The 23,512-nt window shown below is 39.2% G+C and overlaps 1 long non-coding RNA gene across 1 annotated transcript in view; it reads left to right on the forward strand.

The window, feature by feature from the left end:
- LOC145545351 (uncharacterized) overlaps positions 1–23,512 on the forward strand; it is a 135,411-nt gene that overhangs the window by 91,345 nt on the left and 20,554 nt on the right. The window contains exons 3-4 of the long non-coding RNA XR_014082018.1: positions 1,872–1,973; positions 20,840–20,997. This is a non-coding gene — a long non-coding RNA (uncharacterized LOC145545351). The remainder of the gene's footprint in view (positions 1–1,871; positions 1,974–20,839; positions 20,998–23,512) is intronic.

Here is a 23,512-nt window from a genome sequence, read left to right on the forward strand (position 1 = left end):
GGAATAGACTCTTTTTGGAAAGGAAAAACTAACAAGATTTTGTTAGCAAAGCAGAAGCACACTGGTTCTGCATCTTTCCTCCTTCCCAGAGAGGCAAACTGGGGCCAACATACTCAGCTGGATATGCTAGATGCACCTATAAACCAGAAGAGGGATTCTTCCTTTTTCATAGGCAAGTGTGAAAAAGCATTATTTTTAGTGGAGAAATACTCAGAACACTTTGGTCCAAGACAGTCTGGCTTCTTATGTCACCTGCTTAGAGCTACTGTCTGGGAAGCTGGAACTGGCACCTGGAACCTTCTCCCAGTGCTAATATGTATTTTCAAACAATAAGGATTTACAGTCTTCCATTTTCCATTCCTCCATATACTAACTGAGGGAAGGAGCCCATCAAACTATGGAAGCTGACATGGGTACAAGGTCCAGACCTGGACCCTGCTAGCTCATTGTTCAGGCAAAATTGAAAGTAATTATATATCTCTATCCCAGACTTGACTCAAAGGATTTTGACTATTAACTGAATATTCTCAATTTCATATGATTTTTTAGCATATTTGAAAGATACTGATTATCACATTTTAAAATAAAAAAAAAATGTAGATGAGTAAACTATGACACCTCCCTTCCATCTTGAAATGAAGGGATTGCCCATAATGACTACCACATACTGACAGACTAAAGAGATTTCAGCCTCAGACTCTCACTCTCTCTGGAAACACTATTGTCATGGTACATTTAGCAAATGCTTTATTATAATTGAACTTCTATGGAACTACATATTATGCAAATAAATTAATTATCATTTGTAGCATTACAATGGCTAGTAAATCAATTCATAATTATATGACTCTTCAAATAAATAGAATAACACTCTTTAAATTTCCCTGCTGAAGAGCTAATGCATAATATGCTCAAATAGCAAACCAATAAAACAGTAAAAGGCAAAGCAACATTGTATGCTGAATCACAAAGCAACATTGTATGCTGAATTGTTTGTTTATATCAAAATAGTATTAAATAGTATTTAATATTAAATAATATTCAATAGTAGTAATATATTAAATATTTAATATTATTTAATATTTATCAAATAATATTAAAATAGTCATAATTATCAATTGCCAGATGCAATAAAATTGTGAGGAGAAATTTTGCTGGTCAGATGTCATATCTACTGATTCATTTCAGAAGTTTAGAAGCATCCAATGAACAACTGTTTTTAACATTTTTAATATTTGTGAAACACTTAGAAGTAAAAGGGATCTGAATATATCTAAAATATAATAGAAATGATCTATCTTCAGGCTAGGTAAGAAAATAAAACTCCATCTCTGCAGGGTGCCTAGAAGCAATTGTAGCAGGTACTGAGCATAAAGTGAAGCCACAGTGACAGCAAATTTTGCTCTCTATCCCTTTACCTCTGAACACACCAAATACCCAGAAGAACTGCCCATAAATAGATCCAATATGCTTTTATCTTCATAATCAATAGCTGACATCTGACTCCAGAACAGACTATTTTTTGACTCAACCATCTTAATTTCTATCATTTTCTAATCTGGAATATTGATCTCAAGAAGCCTCCTGTATTAAGAGAAGATTGTTTTGCCAAACAAGAATGATTGATGAAGTAAAATTTAAAAAGATAAAGAGAAAACTCACCTTCTCATTGCACTTGCAAAACACAAAGGTTGGACAAAATACTGCTAGTGGTATTCTTTTTGGCATCTGAATGGAGAAAGCCTCTCTAGAAATCAAGATATAATCCAGTTGTGAAGACAGACATCAGATGAATCTGGGGCTCTAGAGAGACAATGAGAATAAAGCATCAGTAAGAAACCATTCTTTATTTTGTGTTTATTTTCTTGTAGAAGTCTGCGGATCCTGCCATCCAAAGAATGTCTATAATCCAAATATCCAGGGAAGCGTTTGATTTATCCCAGAGGCTGCATACATTTAAAGGCCTTCAGTAGGTAAAAGAGCCAAGTTGGCTTATTTTATTTTATTGCTACAATAGAAACTGCATATGTACATATACACTAAGAGCCATGCTCTGAAGAGCAAATGGAATGTATAATGAGATATGGCTTTGACATGCTTGGTTGGCAATGTTTTCTCCATTCCATAGTAAATCACAAGAATGGCAGCAACATGCTGTCAGAATGTAAGATAAATAATCATTTTCCTAAGTCCCAGGCACTTTCAACCTCTAGATGAGAATAAAAACCAATTTAGAAGCAGGTTTATTTTTGTGGAATGTAGTCACCAGAGCCCAGTTCTAACAACAGGCGGCCTGGGCTCTCTAAAATACTTATCTGTGGCCTTGGAAATTCATTTAAATCTCCAAGTTCTAAAATCTGTGAAATGTGAAGATTTGAAACCTTACCAATTCACCTGTGATACAATATTGTAAGCTTGAGATCAAATAATATTAAAATAGTAGTGATTATCAATTGCCAGATGCAATAAAATTGTGAGGAGAAATTTTGCTAATCAGATGTCATGTCTACTGATTCATTTCGTGAGTTTAGAAGCATCCAATGAACAGCTGTTTCTAGCACTTTTAATATTTGTGAAACACTTAGAAGTAAAAGGGACCTGAGTATATCTAAAATATAGTAGAAATGATCTATCTTCAGGCTAGACAAGGGAATAAAACTCTGTCTCTGCAGGGTGCCTGGAAACAATTGTAGTGGGAATTATAATCCAGGAAAGTGGAAGTGGTGGGCTAGCAGAGCTGAGTAAAAACTGGCTTGATATGTAAAATCTGGTAGATAAAAAATAACTAGCTGTGTATGCATGCATGTGTGTGTGTGTGTCTGTATGTGTGTGTGTATGCATTCTCTTCTTCTGAGTGATCCTAATTGCACTGGGGCCACTGTCACAGTCAGGTGAAGGAGTCCCTTAACAATTCAGGCCCCGGGAAAGCTTCAATTACAAAACTGAAGCTCAGGGTAGGGGACCCAGAGTGCTTCTAAATTGCAGGAAGTCTCATGCTGACCTATTGCACTGAAAGACACTGATAGAGTTTGGTACTTCTCAACCCATTTCAGAAACCAAAACTGAGCTGAAGATACTCCTTGATTTTGCTAAAATTATTGAGCCCCTCTCTTCCCTCTCTTTAGGAAAAAAAAGAGATATTCTGACAGAGAAAATCGCTGAAACACAGACACACACACACACAAATTACCATACAATTGGCTTTACTGACTCTTCTTCCTGTATTAGGTTTTTGCAGAATTTACTCATTCCCCTCTTTCTGTGTAAAGCCAAGGTTTGAAACAATAACTATAAGAGGTATTTTACTAAGATCTCTGTAGGTGATTGGGCCCAAAGTTGTTTAACATAAAAACTCAAGGAAGGCATTCTCTACAGAAAAGCCAGCATGATCTTTACAAAAGCTAAACCTAAGCATATTCCTGCCATGCTGAAAATCTCCAAACTATTGCCTCCCACTGCTCTTAGAATAACAGCCTAAGTCCTTACTGCAGCCCAGATGTGCCTGCTTGCCTGTAGTGCATTTTCTGCCTGCCTCCTCATTTGCTTTTCATACCCCACCTCCCTGGATCACTGCACCTGAGGGCACGGATTCCTTCTGTTTCCCAGACACGCCAGGCACATTTAAACCTTTAAGACTCCGCACTTAACTGCTTCTGCTTGAAAACCACTTCCTTTAGCTAATTCTTATCCTTCTGATCTCATGTTAAATGGCTCTTCCTCTGCCAGGCCTTTTCACTGACCTTAACTAAAGTTTTCTGCTCTGCTTGCTGCTCTGTTAGCTTTTACAGTCAATAACTAACTTATATAATATGTATTCATATGTTTGTCCTTATCTCTCCTCCCCACTGCCCCCACAAGAATGTCACCTCTGTGAGATCAGCGATCTCATCCTTTTATGTACCACTATATCTACAATGCCTAAAACAAAGTTTTGTACACAGTACAGATGCAGTTTGTTAGGTGAAGGCAGTTGCCCTAAACTCTGCAATGTTTTTAGTACTGAAATCAATTCAGCTAGACAGCCATGCACATTACATATTACAGAATATTAGAGATAGAATACATTTGAGAACTAATTGCCCTTTCTTATTTTACTAGAGATGAAATGAGACTTCATGTAGACACAAGTTTTGACTAGGGTTGCCTACCTAAGAGTTACATAGTTACCCCTGGGCCTGTAGTCCTACTACAACCATAGAAGCAGATAAGTCCCCAGGAGGGAGAAAAGGAACAGGCTGAGCTGACTCCATCTTGAAAAAGAAGGAAACTCCATCTTGAAAAAGAAGGAAACTCCATCTTGCACTTTCAGTGAGCTTTGGACTATGTGCCTGGTAGCCTTGGGGATAATACACCCATGGCCGAATTGGCCTCCATGACTGATAAACACCAGATTCCATAACAAGATTTCCTGTCACCAAAAAGAATGTAATAATCCTCTATGTAGTCAATCACCTTTGTAATCTTTATGGCACCCATTGGTGTAGGCTATAATGTATAACCAGCTGGAACCTGATTGTATCTCCCTTTAACACTTTTCAGGCTAGGTTTAAGGAATTTTGGGATGTGGGCTTGACCAGCGCACTTAGAGTATATAAGGTTTTCACAAAAGTCAGTTGGGGTCCCTGGCTAAAGAGGAAACTCTGTCTCGGACCCACCGGTGTAATAAACGGCACTTCACTATCCACACTGTCCTTCTGAGTGAGTTTGTTTCCTGGAGCCTTTGGCTATAACATTTGGTGCATTGGCCAGGAAACTCCTCACTTTGAGGAGACAAGTCCCATTTGGGGCTACTCTGAGGCCTCACGGCTCAGATCTTCTAGATGGGAGAAGGCACCTTGACCTTTTGGAGAGATTCCGTTCCTTAACGCCCGGATCTTTCACGTTAGTGGGTAGTGGACAGCATCAGGGGAGTTGAGCGCTCAGGTAAGGAGGTTCCCATCCAGCAGGGTGGAAGAGGGGGTCTGATCAACCCCCTGGGAGGGAATGGGGAACATACTGACCATGAGTGTTACAAAGGAGGTGATGTCTGCGTCCTCCTGTGGTAAACTGTGAGAGGCGATTATGAGAGGGATTTTGGGGGAAGAAACTTGGTCTTTGTGTGCTCATATTCTGCCCTCCCTGAGGAGGTGTCCCATTTGCTGTGAAATTCTTGACCCCCTCAGAACTGTCAGGCTAGAAGGAGGGGGATACACAAGTGACTACGAACTGGCTTTTCCAGAGATAGCCTGGGACGTGGGATATTTAACCCAGCTGTGTTTTCATCCACACCTGATCAAGCCCACCAAGGCAGAACGGACTTAAAAAGTTAAGGAAGAAACAGTCGTGGACCATGTGGTGTTCTGGTTTGGCCATGCCGACCTGTAGGTGAAGACACGCCAATCCCCCTTCTCCTGGGATCTGTCAGGTAAGTCTCTTCTCACTCCAATTAGGAAGGAGGCAGAATGGCAATTTAAGTGTTTCATTGAGTGGAAATATCATAAGTACATAAGGTACCGAGAACTTCATAGACAGAACGAAAAGTAGAAGGAGGTCCGAGAAGGTAAGCAAGATGGGAGGAAATGAATCTAAGGCAACTGTACTGGAGTGCATGATGAAAAATTTTAAGAAGCGATTTGGAGGAGACTATGAGGTGAAGATGACGCCTAACCACCTCCACATACCCCGTGAGGTCAAATGGCCCACTATGGGAGTAGGATAGCCACCAGAGGACACCACGAACTTAAAAATAGTGGAAGCAGTCTATGCAGTAATCACAGGAGAGCCAGGACACCTGGATCAATATCCATATATTGACTCATGGCTAGGGTTAGCTCAAGACCCTCCTCCTTGGATGAGGTTCTGTATCCAGAAGGGAAAGGGAAAAATATTAATGGCACAAAAATTGATGATAAAAAAGAAATTCTACAGGATTTGGACGGGGATGACCTCCCCCTCCCCCATAATGGATGATGACGCACCCGCCTCCCAGTGCTCACTGGAGCCACCTTAATGCCCTATCCAGGGCCAGATGGAGTTCCTGCAGCAGCCGCTGCTCTTCTGCCAGCTCTCCCGGAGATCATCGAGCCACCATTTTGGTAGGCTCCGATCCCAGCAATGGAGACCTCTGGTCAATGCCGCCAGGATTCCACCTCAGCCCGACCTCCTAGATTGTATCCACCGCTCCCGGTGTGTAGTGACGGCAAGCAGGAAGAAAACACAGGAATTAGACAGAGGCTGCACTCTGCCAAGGAACAGGGGGAAAGAACCCCACTACAGATGCCCCTCAGAGAGCTACTACAGCCTCTGGTTCAGGACGCATGTGGGCACTACCATCAGCCCCCTGTAGCCTATTATTACCAGTCATTTTCCTCCGCGGATATATTATACTGGCAGAGACACACTCCACCGTACTTTGGGAAGCCACAAGCCATGATTAGGCTACTGGAGACTACTTTTCGAACCCATCGCCCTACATGGGATGACATAATCCAACTATTAGTCTCCCTTTTCAGCACTGAGGAAAGACACAGGATCCTAACTGAGGCCAGAAAATGGTTAAGAGAAATGGTACCTGAGGGTACCACAAACCTGCAGCAGTGGGCAGAAGCTGCCACCCCCGATGAGAGGCCCAATTTGGGACTATAACACAGAGGAAGGGAGGGGCCACCTGGAGAGATATCCAGTGGCTATTTTACAAGGCCTCAAGAGGGGGTCCTGAAAATCTATGAATATGGCAAAACCCTCCAAAGTGATTCAAAGTGAAACGGAATCACCCTCTGAGTTCTATGAAAGACTGTGCGAGGCCTATAGACTTTATACGCCGATAGATCCAGAGGCCATTGGATCTCAGATGGTGATAAATGCAGCCTCTGTGTCTCAAGCCTACCCCAAAAATGTCAAATGGGGGGACAACAAGTGACTCATGAATTTTTATACACCCCTGAATGCCCAGTACAATTACGTCAGCACTCACTTTGGGCCTGCCAGACCTTGCTAAGCCATTTACTCTTTACATGACTGAAAAGGACAAGGTGGCTATGGGAGTGTTGTCTCAGGCTATGGGGACATGGGACAGACCCATGGCTTATCTCTCAAAATGACTGGACAGTGTTGCCACTGGGTGGCTGGGATGCTTACAGGCAGTTGCTGCAGTTGCCTTACTGGTCCAGGAGACAACCAAGCTGACTTTGGAACAAGATTTGATTGTAAAAGTCTCACGTGAGCTCAACACTTTCCTGCGAGGGGACCCCCATAAATCCAGGATGCTGTCAACATCCCGGATTACTCAACCAGGGACTGTTATGTGAGAACACCCATGTTACTATTGAGCCTTGTCAGGCCCTGAATCTGGCCACTATTCCTGTGGGAGAAGGTGGGTCCTCACATAATGGCAAGGAAAGCCTAGAAGAAGTTTATGCCAGCAGACCCGACTTGAGAGACCAGCCAATCCTGGACCCAGATTGGGTCCTGTACACCAATGGCACCAGGCTGGTGAGACAAGGACAATGACTGTCAGGATATGCAGTAGTCACAGAAAAAACCATCATTGAGGCTAGCTCTTTGCCATCACACTGGTCTGCTCAACAGGCCAAACTATATGCTCTAATCTGGGCCCTCCAGCTGTCAAAAGGTAAGAAGACAAACATTTACACAGACTCCAGGTACGCTTTTGCTACTTTACATGTACTTGGGGCTTTATATAAAGAGACAGGCTTTCCGACAGCCAACAGAAAGGACATTAAAAACAAAGAAGAAATCTTGACTCTATTAGATGCTGTATGGGAACCTGAAAAGGCAGCAGTGATACATTTTCGGGGTCACCAAAAGGAAGACACCCCACAAGCACGGGGAAACCAACTAGCAGATAAAGCTGCAAAACATGTGGCTGAGAAGTTTGGGGCTGCTGGTGGGGGATCTGTCAGAACCTTTGTACTCTCAAAAATGCCTGAGTTAACTTTGACTCTCCCACAGTATACCCTGGCCCAAGACCAGCTGGCTGAAGCGGAAAGGGCCACCAAAAATGAAAAAGGTTAGTGGGAACTGCCGGATGGCAGGTTACTTGTACCTGAGGCATTAGCCCCCACACTGGTATCTCAGGTTCAGCAGGCAACTCACTTGGGACATGACAAAATGGAAGAATTAATTCAAGAATATTTCTTAATTCCATGACTTTCCTCCTTATATAGAATGGAATCCTGAACTGTTCTGCTTTCTCACAGGTCAACGCTGCCCCTGGACATAAACAAAACCTCCAGGAATACAGTTAAAAGGCACTCTACCCTTTGAACATTTAGAAGTGGACTTTACTGAGATAAAACCCTGCTGACACTATCATTATTTACTGGTCATGGCATGTACCTTCTCAGGATGGGTGGAGGCCTTTCCCACTGGAACTGAAAAAGCAAATGAAGTGGCTCGCTGTCTGCTTCGAGAAATAATCCCCAGATGCGGATTCCCAACTAGTATAGGATTAGACAACAGCCCTGCCTTTGTAGCCAACTTAATTCAACAGGTATGTAAAGCTCTAAATATCAAGTGGAAATTACATATGGCGTATAGGCCCCAAAGTTCAGGGATGGTGAAACGAACCAACCGGACACTTAAAGAGACACTCTCCAAGTGGATCATAGAGACTGACTGCTCCTGGGTGGACTTGCTTTTGACAGCTCTGCTCAGACTCAGGATGACCCCATGGTCCCATGGCTATTCTCCACGCAAAATTGTGTATGGGAGGCCCCCTTCCCTAATAAAACAGGTGTCAACAAATCTGCCTCAGGTAAGGGGGGTAAGACTTTACAGCAGGTGAAACAACTGGGTAAGGTAATAAATCAGGTAACTAAGTTTGTACAAGAAAGGGTGCTGTTCCCACTTGGGTAACAGATTCACAAATTTGTGCCCAGTGATCAGGTGTGGGTCAAGGACTGGAAACACGACTCCTTGGCCCCACATTGGAAGGGTCCATATACTGTTGTTCTAACCACCCCTACGGCAGTTAAAGTTGCAGGTGTCACTCCCTGGATCCACCACACGAGGGTGAAGAGAGCATACCATGCGGACCCGGAGGACGCCGAGTGGACTATACAAAAGGACCCCACTGATTCCCATGAACCCAAGATCATCTTGAAGAAGAAGAGACTATCTACAATAGTCTACAAGCTCTACAATCAGCTGCTGCTACAAGGACTTGCTGGTGTCATCTTGAGACTAACCATAGTTTCAGCATAAGGTGGGACCTGTGCTATAATAAAGTTGAATGTTGTGCATATATTCCTGATTTATCTGGCAATACATCAGCTGCCCTAGATGCCATGAAAGGTCAAGTAAAAGCTATGTCTGATGATAATCTTCCTTTTTGGACTTCTGTTCTATCATGGGTAAAGGGTGATTGGTGGAAAACTATATTATATTAACAATTGTTACAGTTGTTCTGTTGATTCTGTTATGTGGGCCTTGTATTCTCCAATGTGTTGTTAACTTTGTATCACAGAAGCTGATTTCATTTACCCAAATATGCACCAGGAAACCTAAAATGCAGTACAGCCCAATGAGTGATGCTCATACTGGAAGTTGAGAGCATCAGGAGTGGGGAATGAGGGAGGAAAGGAACAGGCTGAGCTGACTCCATCTTGAAAGGAACAGACTGAGCTGACTCCATCCTGAAAGAGAAGGAAACTCCATCTTGCGCTTTCAGTGAGCTTTGGACTACGTGCCTGGTAGCTGTGGAGATAACATACCTATGGCCGAACTGGCCTCCCGGACTGATAAACACCAAATTCCATACCAAGATTTCCCATCACCAAAAAGAATGTAATAATCTTCTATGTAGGCAATCACCTTTGTAATCTTAATGGCACCCATTGGTGTAGGCTACAATGTATAACCAGCTGACCCTTCTGATTATGGATCATGGCTGTAACCTGATTGTATCTCCCTTTAACACTTTCCAGGCTAGGTTTAAGGAATTTGAGGATGTGGGCTTGAGCAGTGCACTCAAGGTATATAAGGTTTTCACAAAAGTCGATCAGGTTTCCTGGCTGAAGAGGAAACTCTATCTCAGACCCACCAGTGTAATAAACTGCACTTCATTATCCACACTGTCCTTCTGACTGAATTTGTTTCCTGGAGCATTTGGCTATAACACCCATAGAATTCTACTGAAGTAGGCATAAATCAATCTGGTCAATGTGTGTGTTTTGGTAGCTTAATGCTAGGTATGTAAGAAGGCTAAGCATTTTAGCCACATTTATACCTGGATGGAAAATTAGCCTTGAGCCTATGTGCTTCCCAGAAATAGAAGAATGTTCCCAACTGGTATCAGCAATTAAATATATCACACATCTTTTGTGATTCTTAGCAAAACTGTTCAAGAAACTACCACAGATCACCACAGCAACTCTAAAACATCAAAACAACTAGCTTTTTGAATAAGGTATAGGTTTCCAAAGTTTTCTATAAATGTCTCTATGTTTCTTGTGTAGAACAGGAAGTATAGGTTGTGTGTGTAAAAAGCTGTAATTTGAAGTGAAGGGATAGAAGATGAAGTTCTTATCACCCAGATATAATTAAAGTTGCCATAAACATTCAAAGCTGACCATATTTACCTTCTGAGGACCTAAGATTAGAACTCAGTTAAATGTCTCCTTTTTCTTAAGAATCTTACTTTATCCTTATTGTGTTTATTTTTCTCTTTTCTAAATTGAAGTTCTACTTGATTTAGTATGTTGTGTTAGGTTCAGGTGTACAGCAAAGTGTTTCAGTTATACATATAAATATATTTCCCTTATAGGTTATTATAAAATATTGAGTATTGTTCCCTGTGATATCGGGCTTCCCTGATAGCTCAGTTGGTAAAGAATTCACCTGCAATGCAGGAGACCCCTGTTCGATTCCTGGGTCAGGATGATCCACTGGAGAAGGGATAGGCTACCCACTCGAGTATCCTTGGGCTTCCCTTGTGGCTCAGCTGGTATAGGATCCGCCTGCAATGAGGGAGACCTGAGTTCGATCCCTAGGTTGGAAAGAGCCCCTGGAAAAGGGAAAGGCTACCCACTCCAGTGTTCTGGACTAGAGAATTCCATGAACTATATCATGGGGTCACAAAGAGTCAGACACAACTGAGAGATATACAGTATGTTCTTTTTGGTTATCTTTTCTATTTATAGTAGTGTATATATGGTAATCCCAAACTCCTAATTTATCCCTTCCCTACACCCTTTCCCCTTTGGTAGATGTAGTTTATTTTCTATGTCTGTGGGTCTATTTCTAGTTTGTATGTAACTTCATTTGTATCACTTTGTTTTTAGATTCCACATATAAGTGATATCATATTTGTCTTTATCTTATTTACTTTACATAGTATGAGACTCTCTAGCTTCATCTGTGTTGCTACAAATGGCATTATTTCATGCCTTTTTATAGCTGAGTAATAGTCCATTGAATATATGTACCACATCTTCTTCATCCATTTCTTTGTGGATGAATGTTTAGGTTGCTTCCATGTCTTGGCTACTGTATACAGTGCTACAGTGAACACTGGGGTCATATGTTTTCTCAAATTATGGTTTCAGATTGTTGGATCATATGGTAGCTCTATTTCTAGTTTTTTAAAGAACTTCCATACTGTTCTCCATAAAAGCTGTACTAATTTCCCTTCTAACCAACAGTGTAGGAGAGTCCTTTTTTCTCCACACCCTCTATAGCATTTATTATTTGTAGACTTTTAGATGATGGCCATTCTGTCTGGGGTAAGGTGACACTTCACTCTGTTTTGATTTTCATTTATCTAATAATTAGTGGTGCTGAGCATTTTGCTGGAACAGATCTGAAGTAGGAAGAATGAATGGAGGTGTCCTATGCTACCTACATGTATTTAATTGCACATTATTGTAATATAGTCAAAGTAATAGATAGCACAAAACACAACCAAACCACAGTAACATTCCTGGATCAGCAATACACTGAAGTTGTATAAGCTTAAAACTTGCAATCTCCTCTCACTCTTTGCTTTTAGAATTTCTTTTTCTTTTCAGTACTTCTTATGCTTTCAAAATACATTTCTCAGCTCACAACACTAAGAAAGATTTTGTTTATATTAACATTCAACAGAGAAAATACTATTATACAATCTAATATTTGGTTGAAATTAAATTTAATCACTTTCTTCATCAAAATAACTATTCACTGCATAATGAAATTCCACTAATGCCACATCAGCTGCATAATAAAAGACAAGCATAAATCACAAAATGATATCAAATTTGTATAAATTAAAATAATTCATGAGAAAACACTGGTATATTTAAAACTATTAGAATACGATTAAGTTTCTCTTTGTAACCTTATTGTTTCATCAGAATGAGTTTTCTGGAGGTCAGTTAAGTCATCTCTTGGCCTCTAGACAGAATTTTGAAAAATACAATGGTCATGTAAAAACTCTATAAATATCTTTGGAACCTTGGAGAGAAAACAGGGAAAAAGAACTTTACTACCTTACCCAGTTATGCCTTAGAATATTAAAGCTTCTAATATCTAACTATAGACCATCTCATTGAGATCATGACTTTTGCTTGCTGATTATTTTTAGAAATTTCCAATTGCTGATATCAAATCAAACTTGAGAACAGAGATATGTAGAGATCTAAGACTTAAAAAATAGGGATGGAATTACATCACATTTGAGAAATAAAACGATTAAAATAACTTGTGAAAGAGGGATAAAATCCATACAGTAAAGTGATAAATTAATTAATCTAAGCAGAAAAAGCAAATAAAGTATTGATGAGTTCTATGCACTTGCTGTCAACCAACAGGAGATATTCCAGCCCACTGTTTCATATTCTATAAAACTGTCTCTACTTAAATAACTATGTTCAGTGACTGTCTTTCTTACATAGCAGGACTTTTGTGAGGAGTGATGAATTAAGAGTTTCAGTTAGCCAATGCCACAAAAGAGTCAGTCTATAGTCTTTTCTATATATATGGTATAAAAACTGCACAAAGTGACATGTAATTTCACTTTTAATTGCTTTTTTTTTAAACTTTTGGATTATTTTACAACATTAAAGATAGATACAAAGTGTGAGAAATATAAATGAATCATCCATGTCTTACACACTGTTTTTTAGAAGCTTAGGAAATTCAAGCCATAAAAGACTGTTTTATTATTGAGATCACTCAGAAAAGTCAAACAAAACTTCAAAAAAAAAAAAAAACCAAATAGATTCAGGGAATAAATTTGATAGAGTGCCTGAAGAACTATGGACAGAGGTTTGTGACAGTGTATAGGAAGCAGTGATCAAGACCATTCCCAAGAAAAAGAAATGCAAAAAGGCAAAATGGTTGTCTGAGGAGGCCTTACAAATAGCTGAGAAAAGAAGAGAAGCTAAAGGCAAAGGAGAAAAAGAAAGATAAACCCACTGAATGCAGAGTTCCATAGAATAGCAAGGAGAGATAAGAAAGTCTTCCTAAGTGATCAATGCAAACAAATAGAGGAAAACAATAGAATGGGAAAGGCTAGAGATCTCTTCAGGAAAATTAGAGCTACCAAAGGAACATTTCATTCAAAAATGGGCACAAAAAGGACAGAAACGGTATGAACCTAACAGAAATAGAAGATATTAAGAAGAGGTGGCAATACACAGAAGAACTATACAAAGCGATCTTAATCACCCAGATAACCACAATGGTGTGATCACTTACCTAGAGAAGACATTCTGGAGTGTGAAGTCAAGTAGGTCTTAGGAAGCATCACTACAAACAAAGCTAATGTAGGTGGTAGAATTCCAGCTTAACTATTTTGAATCCTAAAAGATGATGCTTTGAAAGTGGTGCACTCAATATGCCAGCAAATTTGGAAAACACAGCAGTGGCCACAGGACTAGAAAAGGTCAGTTTTCATTCCAATCCTGAAGAAAGGCAATGCCAAAGAATGTTCAAACTACCACACAATTGCACTCATCTTACACACTAGTAAAGTAATGCTCAAAATTCTCCAAGCAAGGCTTCAACAGTACATTAACTGAGAACTTCCAGATGTTCAAACTGGATTTAGAAAAGGTAGAGGAACGAGAGATCAAATTGCCAACATCCACTGGATCATCGAAAAAGGAAGAGAGTCCCCTAGAAACATCTACTTCTGCTTTATTGACTATGACAAAGCCTTTGACTGTGTGGATCACAAAAAAAATGTGGAAAATTCTTAAGGAGATGGGAACACCAGACCACCTTACATGTCTCCTGAGAAATCTGTATGCAGGTCAAGAAGCAACAGTTAGAACCAGACATGGAACAACAGACTGATTCCAAATTGGGAAAGGAGTACATCAAGGCTGTATATTGTCACCCTGCTCATTTAACTTATATTTAGAGTACATCACGCAAAATGCTGGGCTAGATGAAGTACAAGCTGGAATCAAGACTGCCAGGAGAAATATCAATAACCTCAGATTTTCAAATGACACCACCCTTATGGCAGAAAACGAAGCAGAACTAAAGAGCCTCTTGATGCAAGTGAAAGAGGAGAGTGAAAAAGCTGGCTTAAGACTCAACATTCAAAAAACGAAGATCATGGCAGCTGGTCCCATCACCTCATGGCAAATAGATGGGGAAACAGTGAGAGATTTTATTTTTGGGCTCCAAAATCACTGCAGACGGTGACTGCAGCCATGAAATTAAAATATGCTTGCTCCTTGGAAGAAAAGCTATGACCAACCTGGATAGCATATTAAAAAGCAGAGACATTATTTTGCCGACAAAGGTCCATCTAGTCAAAGCTATGGTTTTTCCATTATTTATGTATGGATGTGAGAGTTGGACCATAAAGAAAGCTGAGCTCCAAAGAATTGATGCTTTTGAACTGTGGTGTTGGAGAAGACTCTTGAGAGTCTCTTAGACTGAAAGAAGATCCAACCAATCCATCCTAAAGGAACTCAGTCCTGAATATTCGTTGGAAGGACTGATGCTGGAGCTGAAATTCCAATACTTTGGCCACCTGATGTGAAGAACTGACTCCTTGGAAAAGACCCTGATTCTGGGAAAGATTGAGGGCAGGAGGAGAAGGGGACAACAGAGAATGAGATGGTTGGACGGCATCACCAAGTCAATGGACATGAGTTTGAGCAAGCTCTGGGAGTTGGTGATGGACAGGGAAGCCTGGCGTGCTACAGACTATGGGGTCGCAAAGAGCCAGACACAACTGAGCAGCTGAACTGAACTGCTTTCTTACTGCTACCGAAGTATCGATATAGTGGATTAAGATATTCATATCTGTGATAGCTTCATTACTTAGCATTACTTTTAGGTTATGGAGGGAACCCTGAACTGCTCTCCTGCAAGGCCATTCTGAATCTGGCTGACTAAGAACTAGGATCTAGTCCTTCCCTTGATAGTAAGAGTCACACTCTGACTCTCACTTCCAATTATTCACAAGATATTCTATTCTGATTCATGTTTCCACTGTAGTATAACGCATTAGCCTGAGATGAACATTTGGCCGTAATGCTCTCATAAGAAGGCTGGACTAGATTTTTGTACCTTAAACTTGTGTTCTTTCCCACTTGCTCCCCATGAAAATAATGATGATTGAATAACAGATTGAGAATAACTATCTATACTCTTCGTGGGATAAGGCATGAAAAGATGCATGTAGCACACAGTGCTGAGGGGCTTCCCTGGTGGTCCAATAGATAAGACTCTGTCTGCCCAATGCAGGAGGCCTGGGGTTCATCCCTGGTCAGGGAATTAGATTCCACATTCCTCAACTAAAAGGTGTCACATGCAGCAACCAAGACCCAATACAGCCAAATAACTAAATAACTAATTAAATGCATATTACTTTGCATTTTTTTTTAAGAAAACCACAATGCTAACTTTCCACTTTGTAAGTCTACTATTCAGAAAGTAGCCCATTTTCAGAGATAATATTTGAGAGAATCCAGCTAATGCTAGCATTTTTCACCCTCAATTGAGCTGTCCAAATGAAATGAAGAGAGCTATCTGCCTTAAGAGAGATCCTATGAGAGCGTGAACAATGTGGTTTTTCCAAGTATCCATCACTCAGCCTCAAACACACCAAAAACATCTGTGGAGCAATGTGGTTCCAGCAGTTGGTTGATGAACAGAGTAGAAGAAGGAAACCAATTTCATATTTCAGAGGAAAAATATTGAAGTCAAGAGCATTCATTGGTATAAGGTCGCTTGCATAGAGCTGGATTTCTGGAACTGATTCCAGTCCTTTCTCAGTCTCTGGAGGTCCTTTACCTTCAATCTCTTGCTTTCTGTCTCAAAAAAAAAAACAAAAAAAAAACAAAAAAAACAAGGCTTGCAATAGTCTAATGTGAGGAATTCTAGTGTCACTAGCCCAGATTTCTACTTTTATCTTATTTTTCTTTTTATTTAAATTTCCTCCCTAAAGAAATTCATGTTGTTTCTGTAATTCAATAGGGTCTATGAAATGTTCTTTAGAATGCATATTACTTGAAGGAGGCATAAGTAGATTTAAAATGCAATAAACCCACTAGCCATCCTATTGAATGATTATATTCCCTGTGTGGTCAGTTCTATATACATGCAAATGAAATTAACAGTGCCAAAGGAACTCACTATTTTTTCATGGATATTGATTGAAAATTATTAGTGAAGTGATTATTTCATTTGTACCACAAAGCCTGAAATATTTCATTTCTTTATGTAGTTTCTGATGAATCTAAATGCTCTGGGCCATCTTCCTTTATGTGATAAAGTATAAAAATCTCCTAAAAGAAAAGAATTTTCCCCTTCTATCTCTTGGTGATCTCTCTCTAAAATTCCAGCATCACCAGCCACCTCAGCCAATTAGCCCTGAACATACAGTCTTATATCTTTTTCTTTTGCTTTAATTTTTAAATTAAATCATAAACTACTGATGGTAAAATCTATGGTAAAGATTTTATGTACCCCTCAAAGCACGTTTTAGTATAAACTAGGTTAATAACTATTAAATGAATTACATCATTAAATTCTATTTTCTTATTCTTCTTCCAGCTTGAATTGAAGTTCTGTTTGAGGTTACTCATTTCCTCATCTCCATTCACAGTACTTTACAAAAAATCAGTATATATGAAGTTAGGAACAAAACATACTTTTCTTTCCTCAATTATGATCCTGTTGTGTTACTATTAGACCTGACATATACATGTAATTAGCTGGAAGGTCAATGTTTTATTTTTTCAAGGCCTGAAAAACTATTTTATTTCACCAAAAGACAAACTTTGTATATAATGGGACTTCAAAACATACAAAGAAAGAAGTGTTTTGTACAATATCCAAATTAGCATATGAAAAAGAAAACAATAATTTGCCAACAGAACACTTCAACCTTGGTGTACTCAATTCATACTCTTGATTTTTTAATTGACAGGTTTTACAATAAAAAATAATCTGTAGATCCATGATTTGGCATGTATTACTGGGAAAAAATGATGGAAAAAGTGGTTCAATAACAGTCAGGGGTATGGGGTGCCAGGTGGGAGACAGTGATACAGTGATATACAATATTATCACAAACTACTAACATATCCTTATTTGTACAAACAGTGAAAAGGGTTGACCTTGCATCAAACAAAGTAAGTGAGAAGGGACTATATACTCATTGAAGACAATGATCTGATAAAAATAGGCTTTCTGTAAATAACTAGGATTTATTTGATTATATGACTATGTGGCTATGTCATTTGGACATAAAACTGTATTGGTTTATAGCTTGTGTTTTATCATTACCAGAATGGCAATGGTAATCTACCATGATAAGAAAAAGGATACAGAGCACTTATTCTGAGAAAGGCTTATAACATTCTGAGAAAGAGGTTTGGCATAGGGTTCTGGTACAATTACTTACAAATATACTTCTGTCACTCATTTGCCACTGATTCTATCTAGGTCTCATGAGTTCGTAAGTATTTTACTATACCGTAGCACTCTTCCCTTCCCCAAAGGAAAATTCAGTCCAAGAGTTATTGGTATAACTCTATCAGTGTGAACTAGAGACTCAATTCTACCACTTACTAAAGCCAATGCTCCTTGGAGGTAAAGTGGTGATTAGTGTTGGCACTTCCATCCTGCCCTTCTAGCTTCTACCACCTATTGCCTGTTATGTAGTAGATGCCTACATTAAGGAATTCATAATTGATCTCAAGAAAATAAAGTTTCTTCCTGTGACTTAACATGAGCTTAACTAGAGGAGTAAATATAAAAAAGGCAGGGAGAATAATTTGTATGTTCCCTTGTTTGACAGGAGATCACAGAATAACAGAAATTAGAGGATGCTATACTGGGACAGTCTTATGCTTATCTTTTACTCTGAGATTCTCTAAGCGTTGCTTTCCAAAGCAATTATAGACCCAAACCCTGAGATGCAAAATCACAACATCTCTCTCATGGAATTTGAAATCAAACTGCCAAATAAGCAGAGTGTCTCCACTTGGGCCTGCCTGACAATATGACAAGTAGGAAACTGCCTATATGGAAGATTCTGGTGTCTCTCCAAATGACACCTACATTGGACTGAAATCACTATTTCTATTATTACTGATTAAGTGACCTACAAATGTGTGGATTTTGTCTCTGGGTCTCATTTAATTCAATAACCATTAGTTTTACTTCTATTATGTTTTATACATTGTATAAAACTGTGGGGATTTCAAAGGTGAACAGGACATAATTCCACCTTCAAATATGTCAAAATACAGTGAAAAGACAGACACAAAATTACTTGTGATATGTCATTAGTTCATTAGATTAATTGTTTCAGAATGTGATCCCCAAGAAAGTGAAATACTAGCTAGGATGATTCAGTGACCAACAGAGGGCGGAAGGTGGGGGCAGTTTTTAGCATCAATAGGTGTGGTGGAAGGAATTCAAACAGCAAACTAATTGGCAAGTCTATGGTGAAAATGCACTGCTGAGTTAATCTAACTAATTCATAGCTGTGGATATAATTTCCATGCTATTATTATTATTGAAACTAAATTGCTGAAAGCTGTGAATAAAAAAATCCCCAAAAGTTGAACTTAAAAACATTTTGGAGGGTCAGATCATGCTCTCAGAATTGAAAAAAATTAAGTTCTGGGTCCTGAGAGAAAGGACTCTAAGTGGTGACATAAGTTAAAGAAATTCTCTTCTTTTTGTCCTGCTTATGCGAGGACAAAGAGGCAAAATTTAAAGACAAAGGTGCAAAAATTAGTAGTCTCCTTGAATATAATGCCCAGAGGTTTGAGAAGAGTCTATATTTGTATGCAACATATGGCAACCATCAGCATCTTAATGCAGACTAAAAAGAACAGTATCTATATATTTTTTAAAAAAGAGATAAGATAGAAGATCTCTCTCTTTGACAAAGACAGATTTTTGTTGTATTTTATTCTCAGTTCAGAGGCAGAGATATGAGGCAAAATGGCTGGTTAATGAAATTTAGGTCTTTGGTTGTTAATAAAATAAGCAATAGTAGGAAAAATGAATAATTAAAATTTAAAGAAAATATATATAATGAGTGCTTATAAAATCATGCTAGTTTAATACAGTATCATTTTGTTTCAGTAGTTAATTTTAAATTTTTTAGGAGTTGCTTGGAAGATCATAAGAATTTCAGATACTTAGAAATGAACACCACTTGGACTTGATGACCCAGCTTAAAGTGATTGTGGCAGTAGGGAATACTGTATAGAAACTGTGGCAGGCCCTCAAAAGACAATCACAGGAATGACCTTGAGGATTTTAAAGTAAAGTCATGCCTTCTTCAAACGATTTGCTTTCAAAAAATCACTCTTGGCTTAGAACTGAAGTGTCATAATGCAGGGAAGAGTTAAGATTGTCACCCTTGGAGCTAGGTTGTCTGAGTTTGAATCCTATCTTTCTCCCTCACTAGCTGTATGGCCAGAGATGCAACAATTAAACTGTGCCACATTTCTTCTCTGAAGAATGGGGACAATAGTACCTACTTTATATGTCACTGTGATGATTCAATAAATTACTGTACATAAAGCCAATAGTAAGTTCCATATTTGTGTTTCTTATTGTGGTTATACCTCAATCTTGGTGGAAATTCAATCTCTGCACTTGGGACACCAAATGATCACACAGCTTGAGCTCCCTGACATAAACTGGGTGTTATCTAGTCCACCAAATTCTGAAGCACGTTCAAGGGAAGCCTGTCATCAAAAAGGCTGTGGTTCATATTTGATCAGGCTCCACGAGACCTAAAAGAGGCACTAGCAAGTGTTATGAGCAGGTGGTTAATATCGGCACACTTCCTCTTGCTTCACTGCCCCTTTCTTTTCCACTGTTTATGAGAAGTACCCCAAATCCTGTGAGCTAGCATTTTTGAACCTGGTTCAAAGATGGTTCTCCATGATATTCTACATGATATTCCAGCTGAAAGGGGAGGCCTCTTTCCAACAGGTGGATCTGGGACTTGGAAAAAATGAAATTGATGATTTGATGAAACAGTAATCTTGAAAAGAGACTTGTGGATGCGACTCTCAGAATGGGCAGAGTGGAAAGCTGTCTATATTCCATGGGAATGTTTATCAAAAGATAGCAGTGACAGAAGAGACTCTGAATAATCAGGTAGATAGATGACTCACCCAGAGGATGAAGTCTCTTTACCTGGACATTCCTGTCCTTGTTCAAAGGCTCATAAACAAAGTGGTTATGATGGTAGAAATGTAGGTTATGCAAAGGATCAATAAAACAGACTTATTCACAAAATGGCTGATCTACTAATACTGCTTAGCACCCAGTCTTCTAGCGGTAGAGATCAACGTAAAGTCTGAGATTACATCCCAACTCAAGGGAATCTGGTTATAATTTCATTTCTTTTTGACTCTAGTTATCAAGAAGATTTGCTCTTCCTGGACTATATACTTATTATGGTACATGTATGCCCTCCCTGCCTGCCATGCTTCCGCCAGCAATGTTTCTGCAAGGTTAGGGTGTTCAAATAGCATCCTATTTCTGACCATGGAATTGGACAGAAAAAGAAATAAGGTGATAGGTTTATGCTCATGTATTCATAGCTCTTGGCACACATTCAAGCATTCAGAAGCCATGGACATTATGGCAAATGGAAATGGCATATAGACCCAATCGTGGTGCCAGCTATGGAGGCACCTTACAAGGTTGAATTTGGTCCCCCAAAGCAATATATGCTGTGTGTTAGGGATAAATATACATTTCATTTTGAATCTTAATATCTACCAAAGGTATCTACTAAAATAGATATTATTAGAAACCCTTGATTCTAAACAAATTATTGATTTGGGCAACAATTAAAAACTAATTCTTATATGCTATGTAACACTATCTCCCAAAGTGTATTTCACTTATCACTACCTGCCTCCCCAGAATATGTTAGTAAATGCTCTGTTGTCAAATAATTTTCAAAATTTGGGATTGAACTAGGTTAAATAGGCTTCATGATTTAAATACCCTTCAGAGCTTATAATATGGCAGTGTACCTAGTAAATTTCCAAAAGAAGTATGTAGTAGCAGTATATCTCAAATTTATTTAATCATGGAACACTATTTATTTTTTCAGAACAGCCTTTTTTATGTTATTGTGCTACAGGGAAAAGTTCAGTGGAAAATTTGAGAAGATGCCTTAAATAGTGGTGTCTGGACAGGAATAATCAAGCAATTGATGATCAGAAAACTATTGCTATTATGTTTATAAGAAATTGCAAAAATTGCAGTAATAGCCCTGGATAAATAGACTTGGTGGATTTGGTACAGACATACTATTGGGCAGAATTCTTTAGCTTTAGGAAAGCCAGTTATCTAGAATTGACAAATCATGAACCAAAGAGTAATTATATTCCCACATTCCCAATTAGGTCCACTTAACAGTATTAAAATCAAAGCAATGAGAAACATTATGTATTCTGGATTCATAGACATTTAGTTAAGAATAGTTAATAGTTTCTAAGAAATTATTGAAGGTCTAGTCTCTGTTTTAGACAGGCATTGTTGTTTATTGTTCAGTTGCTAAGTCATGTCCAATTATTTGTGACCCCATGGACCACAGCATGCCAGGCTTCCCTGTCCTTTACTGTCTCCTGGAATTTGCTCAAACTCATGTCCATTGAGTTGGTAATGCCATCTACCCATCTCATCCTCTGTCACACTTCTCCTCCTGCCCTTAATCTTTCCCAGCAGCAGGGTCTTTTCCAGTGAGTCAGCTCTTCACATCAGGTGGTCAAAGTATTGGAGCTTCAGCTTAAACATCAGCCCTTCCAATGAATATCCAGGATTGATTTCCTTCAGGGTTGACTGGTTTGATCTCCTTGCAGTCCAAGGGACTCTTGAGAGTCTTCTCCAGTGCCACAATTCAAAAGCATCAACTCTTCACTGCTCAGCCTTCTTTATGGTCCAACTCTCACATCTGTGGGCTTGCCTGGTAGGTCAGCTGGTAAAGAATCTGTCTGCAATGCAGGAGACCCCAGTTTGATTCCTGGGTCAGGAAGATCCCTGGAAAAGAGATAGGCTACCCACTCCAGTATTCTTGGGCTTCCTTGGCGTCTTAGCTGGTAAAGAATCAGCCTGCAATAAGGGAGACCTGGGTTCAATCTCTGGGTTGGGAAGATCCCCTGGAGAAGGGAACAGCTACCCACTCTAGTATTCTGGCCTGGGGAATTCCATGGACTGTATAGTCCATGGGGTCACAAAGAGTCAGACACGACTGAGCGACTTTTACTTCACTTCTCATGTGTGTATGAGACTACTGAAAACCCATACCTTTGACTATGAACCATTGTCAAAAAAGTAATTCTCTGCTTTTTAATATGCTGTCTAGGTTTGTCATAGCTTTTCTTCCAAGGAGAAAGTATCTTTTAATTTTATGGCTGCAGTCATTGTCTGCAGCGATTTTGGAGCCTAAGAAAATAAAATCTGTTTCCAGTTTTTCCCTATCTATTTGCCATGAAGTGATGGGACTAGACACTATGACCTTAGTATTTTGAATGTTGAACTTTAAGCTAGTTTTTTCACTCTCCTCTTTCACCCTCATGAAGAAGTTCTTTAGTCAGGTATAATTTCAACTAATTTTTATAGTATTTTTAAAAAGTTTGGTCAAAAAGATTTGTAAAATACAGTAAAGATATGAATATTTGCAAAGTGAAAATTAATTTATTTTTGTTTTCAGAATATTCTGAAACAGGGAGATGGCATTTAGTTCTCATGATATGGCAAGCTACCAGCTAAAGAAATGGAGCTGTTAATGTTCCACCTGTGACAGAAGATACAAAAGTAACCACCATATGACCTAGCCATCCCATGCCTAGGCGTATATCCCGAGGAAACCAAAAGGGAAAAAGACATGTATCCCAGTGTTCATTACAGCATTATTTACAATAGCTAGAACATGGAAGGAACCTAGATGTCCATCAACAGATGAATGGATAAAGAAGTTGTGGTACATATACACAATGTAATATTACTCAGCCATAAAAACGAACATATTTGAGTCAGTTCTAATGAGGTGGATGAACCTAAAGCCTATTATACA

This window comes from Giraffa tippelskirchi, chromosome 4 (assembly GCF_054371585.1).
Source record: "Giraffa tippelskirchi isolate mGirTip1 chromosome 4, T2T-mGirTip1v1.2.pri, whole genome shotgun sequence".
Lineage (NCBI taxonomy): Eukaryota > Metazoa > Chordata > Mammalia > Artiodactyla > Giraffidae > Giraffa > Giraffa tippelskirchi.